General features: G+C 37.7%; 1 protein-coding gene and 2 non-coding genes across 3 annotated transcripts in view; 1 reads left to right on the top strand and 2 right to left on the bottom strand.

The window, feature by feature from the left end:
• tox3 (TOX high mobility group box family member 3) overlaps window positions 1-12,110 on the top strand; it is a 73,295-nt gene that overhangs the window by 7,316 nt on the left and 53,869 nt on the right. The gene's annotated exons all lie outside the window — the stretch shown is intronic.
• On the bottom strand, window positions 11,559-11,632 carry trnat-agu (transfer RNA threonine (anticodon AGU)). The gene has a single exon. It is a non-coding gene; the product is annotated as a tRNA-Thr (tRNA).
• trnat-agu (transfer RNA threonine (anticodon AGU)) lies at window positions 11,891-11,964 on the bottom strand. Its single transcript has one exon. It is a non-coding gene; the product is annotated as a tRNA-Thr (tRNA).

The raw sequence follows: 12,110 nt of genomic DNA on the forward strand, positions 1-12,110 counted from the left end.
AGAAGCTAAACCGTAAACCAAATTATTTTTGTAGCCTCCTGGAGTGATGATCCTCTTGTATCACATAAGTACTGCACTGTAAAAAAGAAAAAAAAAAAAAAAAAAAAACAGTCCGTTGATGGGTGACAGCTGTAATTACCTGAGGCATTTACGGAGTCTGTAAAAAGAAACTGATCCTGACACTTGAATAGTCGCAGTCGCTCTGCCTTCCCAGAGGCAAAACCCTTTGTGTCCTAACCGTAGCGGGGGTCAGGCGTCCTTTGTGCCCCCACCCCCACCCATTCCCCCATTCTGCACGGTCAGCAGGGAAGGGGTTAAAGCTCAAGCTTTAGCCCTAGTACTGGGCCTTGTGCATCTCTCCAGTGTACACAGCTGGTGCCATTTCATCACACACATTCTAAACATATCCAAACACAACTTAAACTGTGTGCCCGGGAAGTGTGTGTGCATGTGTGTGTGCATGTGTGTGTGTGTGTGTGACCTCGCAAGCTGTTTTTTCAAGCTCCACACTTGACAGATAGGACTCCAGGGTGCGTGTAAAATGTGTAAATGTACAAGATGTGAATAGCTGACAGTTTTTTTTTTTTAATGCTGAGTCTTTTAATTGTTGCCTGTCAGGAGGAAATGTAGTTTGCCAGATTTATTAAATGCCCGATTTTCCCACTGAGATTACATGGGGGTTATTTTTAGTACGTAAGCGCCACAGTACTGTACTGTACTTCGCAGCTCCCGCATCCGAGAATGTTGGTACGCGTTGCTCGTCTTCATGCACGACTTCCTTAAATCAGATGTTTTTTAAAGCACCTAAATGATGTTTGCTCAGTGCGATTATGGCCCGAGTGTCCATGTGAACCCGCAGCTGTGCAGTCAGTCTAACAACTGATATAATGCTGCTTATCTCTTTTTGTGGTCGGAGATATGCGGTTGTTAGATTTGCTGCCATGGACACTCTTCTGTTTCTCCGCACAACTTCTGGGAAGTGTTGATTCAGTGATTTATTACAAGCAGAATAAAAATTGTAGAGCTGCAATTAAAAAATTATTTGATTATTAATCCGATTAATCAGCATCTATTTTGGTATTTTAGTTTTTTTTATATATATAAACATTTAAATATACTATGATTTCAGCCTCTCAAATGTGAATATATTTTGATTTCCTCAAACAAGATACTCACACACATCAGCTTTGACTTTGTAAAACGGCGTTTGACATTTTTGCATCTTTTCCGATATACTACGGACCAAACCACAGATTGTTTGTGTTTTGTTTATGTTCAATTGGTTCTTCGAGGGTCTAATTACTTGATTAATCAAAGCAACAAGGTTTGGATTAATCAAATAAGGAAATAATTGTGAGTTGCAGCCCTACCTAAATGTTTAAATTGATGACCGGATCTTTCATTAGCACCGGATATATATAAATAATAATAATAATATATCAATAATAATAATCATATTCCAGGTATTCCTCAAACATGTTTTTGCTATCATACCATTGACATTTTTAACTTGCCTTTTATAAATTTTAAGAAATTTTAGTTTTTGTGTTACTACCCCAACCTTCCATAAGTGGGTCAAAAATGACCCGGTCAGGTTGTTTTCTTGAAATATCTTTATAATGAATTTTTTTTTATTATTTCATATTCCAGGTATTTCTAAAAAAATACATGTTTTTGATATCATGCCGTTCACATTTTTAACTTACCTTTTATAAATTTTAAGAAATTTTTAATTTTGTGTTACTACCCCAACCTTCCATAAGTGGGTCAAAAATGACCTCCATGTATTTTCTATGGAATCCAATCGGAACCTTCGATTCTTATCAACTTTGGCTGTCAGGATATACATATAGACAAACAACCATTCACACTCACATTCATACCTATGGACAATTTGGAGTCGCTTATTAACCTAGCATTTTTTTTGGAAACCAGAGTACCCGGAGAAAACCCACACATGCACGGGGAGAACACACAGAGTTGGCCGAGGGTCGGATTGAACTCCAGTCTCCTAGCTGTGAGGTCTGCGCGCTAACCACTAGACCCTCGTGCAGCATCGCTCAAATACCAAAACTATAATTATCAACTACCTAATTTGTACTTTATTCATTCATTGGTACTATGTTAAGTTATATAAACTTATTTCAAGCCTCAACCCGATCTCGGTCTTGCAATGTCTCGGTTTTGGGCACAACGTGGTCTCTGTTTATGAACTACAACATTAAGATAAGATCAGCTGGTTTATTCCTAAAGACTTCCATACCCAACTTGCAGTTCAGTATTCCCAATGGATTTTGGGAGACCCACTGAAGTCACACTTAGTAAAGATGTTAAAGTTACCTGCCCCCTCACCACCCCCCCAAGAGACAGGAAGTCAGAATCAGCAGGAGGGAGAAGGGGGCATGACTTTTCAGATTCTTTAGATAAGACCCAATGCTGCATCGTAACATGATAGCTCCGTGATTGGAGTGGGTTTTTTTTTTTTAGCTTGTAGTTTTAAGTGGAAATCAACCTTCCTGTCAGGGACACTGATGTGATAACCCACTTATCCATTGATTTATTTGGGCTTAGCACATCTTTGACGGGCTTGATTGCGTCGGTATATTAAAGAGAAGGGGGGGGGGGGAAATTATGCCGCTTTTACCCCGAATGAAGAAGCACCAGTCAATCACTTCCAGTTGGCTGATTCAATAAGTGTTGTGTCCCTGCAGTGGTTAGCTGCCCTGTTAGGACACATCCATTTTTTAAAGCCTTCCAGAAGGGGGGGGGGGGGGCGGCCCTCCCATGTTTCATAGCTCTAATGTTCAATTCTCCTAATGGGCACATAGGCTGTATTAAAACAGTTTTCTTTTAACTTGACATGCTTGATTTAAGCCCTCGTCTCTGATAAAATGCCCTTCTTGTTTGATTGGTTCTATTTCTATCACTTGAAACCAATTCCGCCATCCAATCAGGTTCAATGCCCGATATCACATGTTCGAAATGAAAATGTAGTTATTGCAGCTTGTGTGTGTTCTGTGTCAAGTCATATTAACATATTAGCTTCTTTTGGAAAATAAAGCTAGATTTCCTCCTCCTGGGCTTGCAGGTGTGTGCTGTATGATTTATCACCCACCTCACATAACACATTCCCATAATGCAATGTGTTACCAGGCAGCGCTCAAAAGGACTGACAATAGTAGCAGGTGTGCAAATATCCCTCAGACGCATCGGACAAAGAGCTTCAATATTAGCTTTGAATAATAAAAAAAAAATCACTCATTTTTATGGGCGGATGGATTTATATCGGGACACACAGATGCGGTCAAGTATTGAGCTGTGCAAAGTGTAGCCAAGTACAATGAGACGCGGACTACAATGGCGTCAATTGTTACAACTTCAGCACCTTTATGCATATGAGAATGTGACAAGTTCTACTTTTCAATCCACTTTAGGGAGGATTTATATGCGTTTTGGCTTGGATAAACGGCTCTTTTGGTCTTTTTGTGACAGGGTTGAGACAACCAATTGCTTGTCAGGATGTGACACGATTCAAGATCACGTATCGCATAAAATCATGATGGCGTTTTTTTTTCACAGTGTCATTTTATTCGCAACTTCAGAATAAATGAAAATTAAATCAAAATAAGCTAGACAGAAACTAATACTAGGCCTGTCAAATGATTGTACTTTTGAACCAGATTAATCACTTAATTAATTAATTCATTCATCCAAAAATAATTTATTAATCAAACTAATAATAATAAATAGTAATAATACAAATAAAAAAATAATACAAATAATACAAATAATACAAATGTAAAAATAAAATTAATTATTTATCAAATGATTGCACTTTTGAACCAGATCACTCACTTAATTAATTAATTAATTAATCCAAAAATAATTTATTAATCAAACTAATAATAATAAATAGTAATAATACAAATACAAAATAATACAAATAATAATAAAAATAATACAAATAATACAAATAATACAAATAATACAAATAATATAAATAATATAAATAATAAAATAATAAAAATAAAATTAATTATTTATCAAATGATTGCACTGTTGAACCAGATTACTCACTTAATGAATCAATTAATCCAAAGATAATTTATTAATCAAACTAATAATAATAAATAGTAATAATACAAATAAAAAATAATACAAATAATAATAAAAATAATAAAAATAATAAAAAATAATAGAATAATAAAATAATAAAATAATAAAATAATAAAATAATAAAATAATAAAATAATAAAATAATAATAATTAAAAAATAAAATTAATTATTTAACAAATTAATTAATTAAGAAATTAATTAGTTAACATTTGAGCTGCCCCTCTGGCAAGGAACCTCAATGTCATTAATTAATTAACAAAAACAACAATTAATAATTAACAAATTAATTAATCACCATTTGCAGAGATAGCTACATTCGCCGTGCAGGGTACGATGCCCGATTCGATTTTGTTTTTATTCAAATCCAATCCTCTATGTGGTCGCAACATGAATCATCTGGGAAATAAGTATTGCCTCAATTTGTACTTTCTTTGGTGCGTTTGAGGTAGTTTCAAGGATTTTGTGCAACAGAAGTCAACAGTTTATGAACCAAAGACGATAATTCGCCGACATCTGTGAGTAGTTTTACCCAAGTCTTGTATCAACTACTTTTCCGAGGTTATCCAAGCATAACCTCGTAGGAGAGACGACCAAAGTGAGTAATAAAATCGCCTTCATTATGTTTAGAATAAACAGGATTCTTAGTTTGTTAATTTAAAATTAGCCATCACTTTATAAAAGTCAAATAATTTTATTATTTTATCTCGGCCAGCGCCTCTCGAAGTGTAATAATTACTCGACTCCAGTTTCTATCTCTTATCTTGTAGCTTGGACGACTTATTGAACTTTTCACACATCGTTCTCCTATCATACGTTCTGACACACTGACAGGTAAGAGATCAAGTCCCAATGAGGCTTGAGTTTAATTATTAGTCATTTTAACTAAGATTACCAAACATTTATGTTTGTAAAACAGGGCGAGATTTTGTTCCCAGGATGAACGGATAGACGCGTTTATGAGTTGGAGATAAATATACGGATTTGGCATTGCACTGCCGTTGATGTGTTCGGGTCAGATTAAAATGAGTGCGTCCTACCACGATACGCTTGTGCTAATGTTGCTAAAATTTTTAACGTAATGACGTAAATCAATTTGTTACCAATTTTCCTTTGAAATCTTGTACTCTTAATCAACACACATTTGCACCAGAAATGAGTCCTAACAGTTCTCAAGCAGATCGCTGTCAGACTTTTTGGATTTGACAGTTATGGTTGTAATGTTCCGTTACAGAGCGGAACCATATGCTGGATCTGGTTTGGACTTCCTCGATGGAAATGGACCGTGTGTATTTGGATCCTGATCAGAATCTAAGTTGGTTCTAGTTTCGTATATGCACCACGCTCTATGAGGTTTTGTGGGAATTGGTTTTGTAGATTTTGTTTACCCTGATTGGTTGGTGACAAGTCCAGTGCGTACCCCAAAAAATCTCGCCCAAAAAATCGATGAAAATCGATGGATGTATGGTTGGATTTTGTGTAACTAATACCGCTTATCCGATGGTTTTCCCACTGGAATATCACATCCTAGACAAGACATTGAGGTTCCTTGCCAGAGGGGGCAGCTCAAATGAAGGTCCAGTCCCTGAAACATCAGCTGACATTATTCTGCAAATGTTCCATGAAATGCTCTGATATTCGTCGAGTTGAATTTGTCCTTGTTTCTTTTGGCAGTTGAACTCTTCCTTGCGGTTTGTGATGTTACGATGGCAGACGAAGGCCTCTTTCGAATGGGGTTTACTTTTTCAAATTTATTCAAGCTAACTTTCCGAGGACCTGCCCAGCAGCTGACCGTTTTATACATGTATGTCTTTCCTGGCTGATAAACAAGGAGAGCGGCGGCATGATTACGCTATTTGAAAGGCATTACTGGCAGCTGATTACAGCGTTAGGTCGGCGTTAGCCAAGGTTAACCGTCCATAATGAAACACTTTGAAAATAATGATACACTGCATGGTTTTATGAAGGCCTGCTGCTGGCTGATCAGCTCCACAATGGTGACCTTCAACGAGAGTCCTTTAGGTTCCCCAAAACACAACCCGGGGGCGAGTTCTGTTGTTGGGTTGTCCAGCTTCTGCTCCGCCTATGAGGCTGGAGTATTCCTCCTCACGTTCATGCAACAGGAAGTAGTCTGAACAAAAAGGTTAAATTAAGCCTCCGTCGTACTGAGAAATGAGTTAAAACCGCAAGGCACATCTGTTCGAGGGGAACAGCAGAACCAAATTGGACAGCAATAATCAGAGCCACATTGTGTTTTGTGAGTTATTCCAGGGAATGTCGCCTCTTAAAATGGCTACAATTGAACACCTGGGTTAGATTAAATATGGTTCATATTGTCAACTGACCTACGGTGTTTGTCCATCTTTCATTAACTGCACACATAAACATGCAGCTTGTTGTTTTGTACAAAAAACACAGAATGGCTGGACAGTCTTTTTCCTGGTTGCAGGTCCAGAATACTGGGTTTGGTTCTAACAGAGGTAGATTTAGTGTGAAAAGGAATCCTGGAACATAACGCATGAACTGCCCTGTTGTGTTCAAAGTCTCATGATAGGATGTTGTTTTTCTGTGTGAAATTGCACACTGTTGTGTCATCATGGCATTTTGCTGGGTTCTGGGTAGAAGGCAAAGGCTGTTGGCATATTTACCGACTGATGACGCAGCATCGGGGCTGGTTAGCTGATAATATATCACTGATAATATATCAGTATATATAACAATACAACCACAATTAACAGAAAATAAGCCATTTAAGAGGCTTTATTAAACACTATTAGAGCCCTCTAGACATGAAATAACACCCCTATAGTCACCTGTATACGCTTATTACTAAATATAGTAGACATAATAATGGAAAATTACACATAAAATAGATTTACACAATGTTAATAGGGGCTGCATGGCGGTCGTGTGGTTAGCGCGCAGACGTCACAGCTAGGAGACCAGGGTTCAATTCCACCCTCGGCCGTGTCTGTGTGGAGTTTGCATGTTCTCCCCGTGCATGCGTGGGTTTTCTTCAGGTACTCCGGTTTCCTCCCACATTCCAAAAACATGCTAGGTTAATTAGCGACTCCAAATTGTCCATAGGTATGAATGTGAGTGTGAATGGTTGTTTGTCTATATGTGCCCTGTGATTGGCTGGCCACCAGTCCAGGTTGTACACCGCCTCTTGGCCGAAAATAAGCGGTAGAAAATGAATGTATGACGCATCATTGGGAACAACTGGGAGTTCCGTATTTTTCCCAAGGATGCTTCAATATGATCACGGGAGGATTGAACCAGCAACCTTCAGGAAGAACATTAAATATGTATCTACCTTTATATCTATATACTATCTAATCCCCAACTGTTGCGGCCATAATCAAGACAAGCATAACCCATGCCAAGCTTGAACTCTGAACCCTTGATATCACTTCCTGTCCGCCCCCAATTCAGCTCCCTTAAAACTGGGACAAATTTACAGCAACACAAAAGTCTTATTTATGTCTTAAATGGCTACCGCTTATCATCACGAGGGTCGCAGGGGGTGCTGGAGCCTATCCCAGCTGCCTTCGGGCAAGAGGCAGGGTACACCCTGGACTGGTCGCCAGCCAATCACAGGGCACATATAGACAAACAACCATTCACACTCACATTCATACCTATGGATAATTTGGAATCGCTAATTAACCTAGCATGTTTTTGGAATGTGGGAGGAAACCGGAGTACCCGGAGAAAACCCACGCATGCACGGGGAGAACATGCAAACTCCACACAGAGATGGCTGAGGGCGGGATTGAACTCGGGTCTCCTAGCTGTGAGGTCTGTGCGCTAACCACTACTCCGCCGTGCAGCCCCCATTAACATTTTATTACACTATTTTATGTGTAATTTTTCCATGATTATGTCTACTATATTTGGTAATAAGCGTATACAGGTGACTATAGGGGTGTTATTTCATGTCTAGAGGGCTCTAATAGTGTTTTTAAAAAAGCATACTTAGAAGGTTGGAATATTATATATTAGATTCGGTTTGTGTCAGACCTTCTGGAACAGATTGACACTAACCAAGGTCTGTGCGCTAACCACTCGACCACCGTGCAGCCCCCATTAACATTGTGTAAATCTATTTTATGTGTAATTTTCCATTATTATGTCTACTATATTTGGTAATAAGCATATACAGGTGACTATGGGGGTGTTATTTCATGTCTAGAGGGCTCTAATAGTGTTTTAAAAAAGCATACTTAGAAGGTTGGAATGTTATATATTAGATTCGGTTTGTGTCAGACCTTCTGGAACAGATTGACACTAACCAAGGTCTGCGCGCTAACCACTCGTCCACCGTGCAGCCCCCATGAACATTGTGTAAATCTATTTTATGTGTAATTTTCCATTATTATGTCTACTATATTTGGTAATAAGCATATACAGGTGACTATAGGGGTGTTATTTCATGTCTAGAGGGCTCTAATAGTGTTTTAAAAAAGCATACTTAGAAGGTTGGAATGTTATATATTAGATTCGGTTTGTGTCAGACCTTCTGGAACAGATTGACACTAACCAAGGTCTGCGCGCTAACCACTCGTCCACCGTGCAGCCCCCATTAACATTGTGTAAATCTATTTTATGTGTAATTTTCCATTATTATGTGTACTATATTTGGTAATAAGCGTATACAGGTGACTATAGGGGTGTTATTTCATGTCTAGAGGGCTCTAATAGTGTTTGAAAAAGCCTCTTAAATGGCTTATTTTCTGTCAATTGTGGTTTTATTGTTATATAATCAGCATAATATTGCAATGATATAGTATATAAAGTTACTCCAGGATTTTCCAGTTGTATTCTAGCTTAAAGTGCATGAATAACTGGCATCTTTTAACTCTCTTTCGAACAAAACTTTTTTATCAATCTATCTTAACAGCACTCTTATCACAAAAATAAGCTATTTTAGTGTTAAAATGTAGCTGGTTATATTAAGCCTCGGAGTTGTAGTTCAACACCTCCGTGTGCTGTAGCTATTCAAGCGTTTTTGATGTTTTGTTTTGTTTTGTTTTGTTTTGTTTTAAGAGGAACTGACGGGAACTAATTAACAAATAAGAAAAGAATTGCCCGGGTTCTTTCATTCATCAGCGCAGCCTCTCATAAGAAGGCAGCTTCAAGCAGAAACAACAAAGTAGTAAATCAAAGTGGTTTCCTTTGCCAAGCACGATACCCCTTTGGGAAGCTACCTTGGTGCTTAATTAAAATCCAGAAGGATCACGTTTTAAGTGGAGGTGAGCGAGCACGGAATAACAATGACAAATTACACCCCAGAGCATAAGTGCTTTATTTTACTTAGATATATTATTTTCCCAATAATAGGCAGGATTATTTTTTTTTGTGTGTTGCATAAATGAGATTTGATATAACAGGAAGTATTGTGTTGCCGTGGCTGTCTGCCGCAACCTGCCAAAAACCAGGATTGACATATTAATCTCTTCATTGCCCAAACAGGATTAAAATGAAACAGCTCATTATTCTACATTATTTAATGGCTTACTGTTCATCAAGCCCTTCTTAGCCTTGCATGCACAAATGTACATAGCAGCTGCTACTTTATAATTAACACGTATCAATATGTGCGGTGTAACGTGCACGCGGCAGATGGAAGAAAACATAGCGGAAAGAAAGCAGGATTCAATATTAATAAGGTAATTTTTACTGCATATATGACCGGTTTATGACCTTCTATATACGGATTTTTATCATTATTAGTGACCTGTTTTCATGAAATCAATTGTGAGCGCACACCATTTTTTGCTGTTTCGTTTTATATTTACTTTGCCGATGAAAAGCCTAAAAAAAAATAGCCTGTAAAGTTGATAAAATATTTTCTGATGATTGTTTCTCATGGAAAAAAAATCAATCATAATCCAAACAAACTGGAAGTTTGCATATATGACCGCATATATGACCGCATATATACGGGTTTTTACCATTATTAGTGACCTGTATTCATGAAATCAATTACGGTGAGCAACACCGTCTGTGAGCGCACATCATTTTTCGCTGTTTCGTTTTATATTTACTTTGCCGATGAAAAGCCTTAAAAATATTTCTCATGGAAAAAAAAAAAAAACATCATAATCCAAACAAACTGGAAGTCGAACAGCAACCTCAAAGTGATGGCGAAGTTTCCAAAATGTCATTTTAACTTGGCGAGGCCAAGCCCTATTAATGTCTTGTTAGTTTTCACGATTAAACACAGCTGGTAGTTTTAGTTTTCTCTCGGCTGTTCGTGTCCCTGATCTTTCAGTTTGTAGATATGACATTTCTGAAGAAAGTCGGCTAAACAACACTGACTGGTCTCTTGGTGGGGGGAGGGATGGGGAGACGGATGGGGGGGTTGCATATATATAAAAAAAAAACTAAGCAGTGAGGAATCATGTAGTACAGGAATGGCCTACATTTTGCTGTTTCTTAACATGACATGATGTACCAGGCGGTTTGAAGGCATAAATGTTGCAGGCACTATGTTGGTCAATAGCCGAGACAAAGATGCCCCCCCCTAGCTTTTCCACCCATGTTGAATTAACAGATTTCCCCATTGTTTTCACATTGATTAATTGACTTAGTGCCATTTAGCCTCCGGGCTTTATTGACGTGATGCACAGAGCTGGAAAAGCTTTTGCATGTTTCTTTGTTTTAAGTGTTAAGACTTGATATATTACTCTAAAAGGTGTAAATAAAAAGTGAAGTCCATAAAACACGGTCTGACCATGGCCTGACCTCATTTGCTGGAGTGGAGAAACTGGCGGCATGGTCTGAAAATGCAGGTCAAGGCTCAAGTACAGAAAATGTCAATGACCCCCCCCTCCTTTACTCGTTCTTTTTTTTTAAGGTACTTGCACTGTAGAAACAAGGGAGGATGGGCAAAGTGGGGGGGTGGGTCTACTCTTAACAGGGACTGGAGTGAGAGCTGGAAATCAATACTGCAGGAAAGAGGAGGGGGTGGCGGAGGGGGGGGGGTTGGACAACTGGAACATACAAGGTTGTTTCAATGTGCGTAATGGCGCCGCGATTTATAAAGATGCTCCAGTATGAGATTGTGCCGCAAATGGTTCTCATTCGTAATCATTAATTTAATTGTGCTCATTGTGTCAGTGATGTTTGACAAGCTGGGATGAATCGTATGGTTGAGCCAATCAATGCAGGAATCAATGGAGGGAAACTCAGAGGAAAAAGCTTGTTAGTCTTGTGGAGTGGTTTAGTATTCTCTTACAGTAGCTAAATATATCATTATGTGTATTATTTGTCTTATTATATGGCAATACCTTATTGGTCTAGTGCTTGCTTTTAATTATAACTATGGCTGCCTTTTCCAAAACCAAACCCAAAACGAAAAGTACAGTATGTGTTAACAATTTAAGAACATTATTTTTATTATTATTATTTTATTTTCTTGAATTTGAGTAAAAACAAAAGGCACTGCTGGGATTTGAACCCAGGATCTCCTGTTTACTAGACAGGCGCTTTAACCAACTAAGCCACAGCGCCTCCTAGTTATGTTTTAGGGGCTAAGGGACACCCTCAAAAAAAAAAAAAAATTGAAACACTTTTATGCTAGGACTACATTAAAAAGCCATAGCATTTCAGTATGTGGAATCAAAACTATTTTATTTTATTTTATTTTATTTTATTTTATTTTATTTTATTTTATTTTATTTTATTTTATTTTATTTTATTTTATTTTATTTTATTTTATTTTATTTTATTTTATTTTATTTTATTTTATTTTATTTTAACAAAACAAAAAGGCACTGCTGGGATTTGAACCCAGGATCTCCTGTTTACTAGACAGGCGCTTTAACCAACTAAGCCACAGCGCCTCCTAGTTATGTTTTTAATACTCAACAGCCAATCACAGGACACACAATAAACAGAGCTAATTATTAAAAATGATAATAAAACAGCCGAAATCAAGGTAACACAATAAAAACTTGATATAAGTGACAATACAAAGTGACCCTTTGTA

The sequence above is a fragment of the Doryrhamphus excisus genome, linkage group LG13 (assembly GCF_037039965.1).
Source record: "Doryrhamphus excisus strain RoL-2023G ecotype Guam linkage group LG13, RoL_Dexc_Guam_v1.1, whole genome shotgun sequence".
NCBI classification, from domain to species: domain Eukaryota; kingdom Metazoa; phylum Chordata; class Actinopteri; order Syngnathiformes; family Syngnathidae; genus Doryrhamphus; species Doryrhamphus excisus.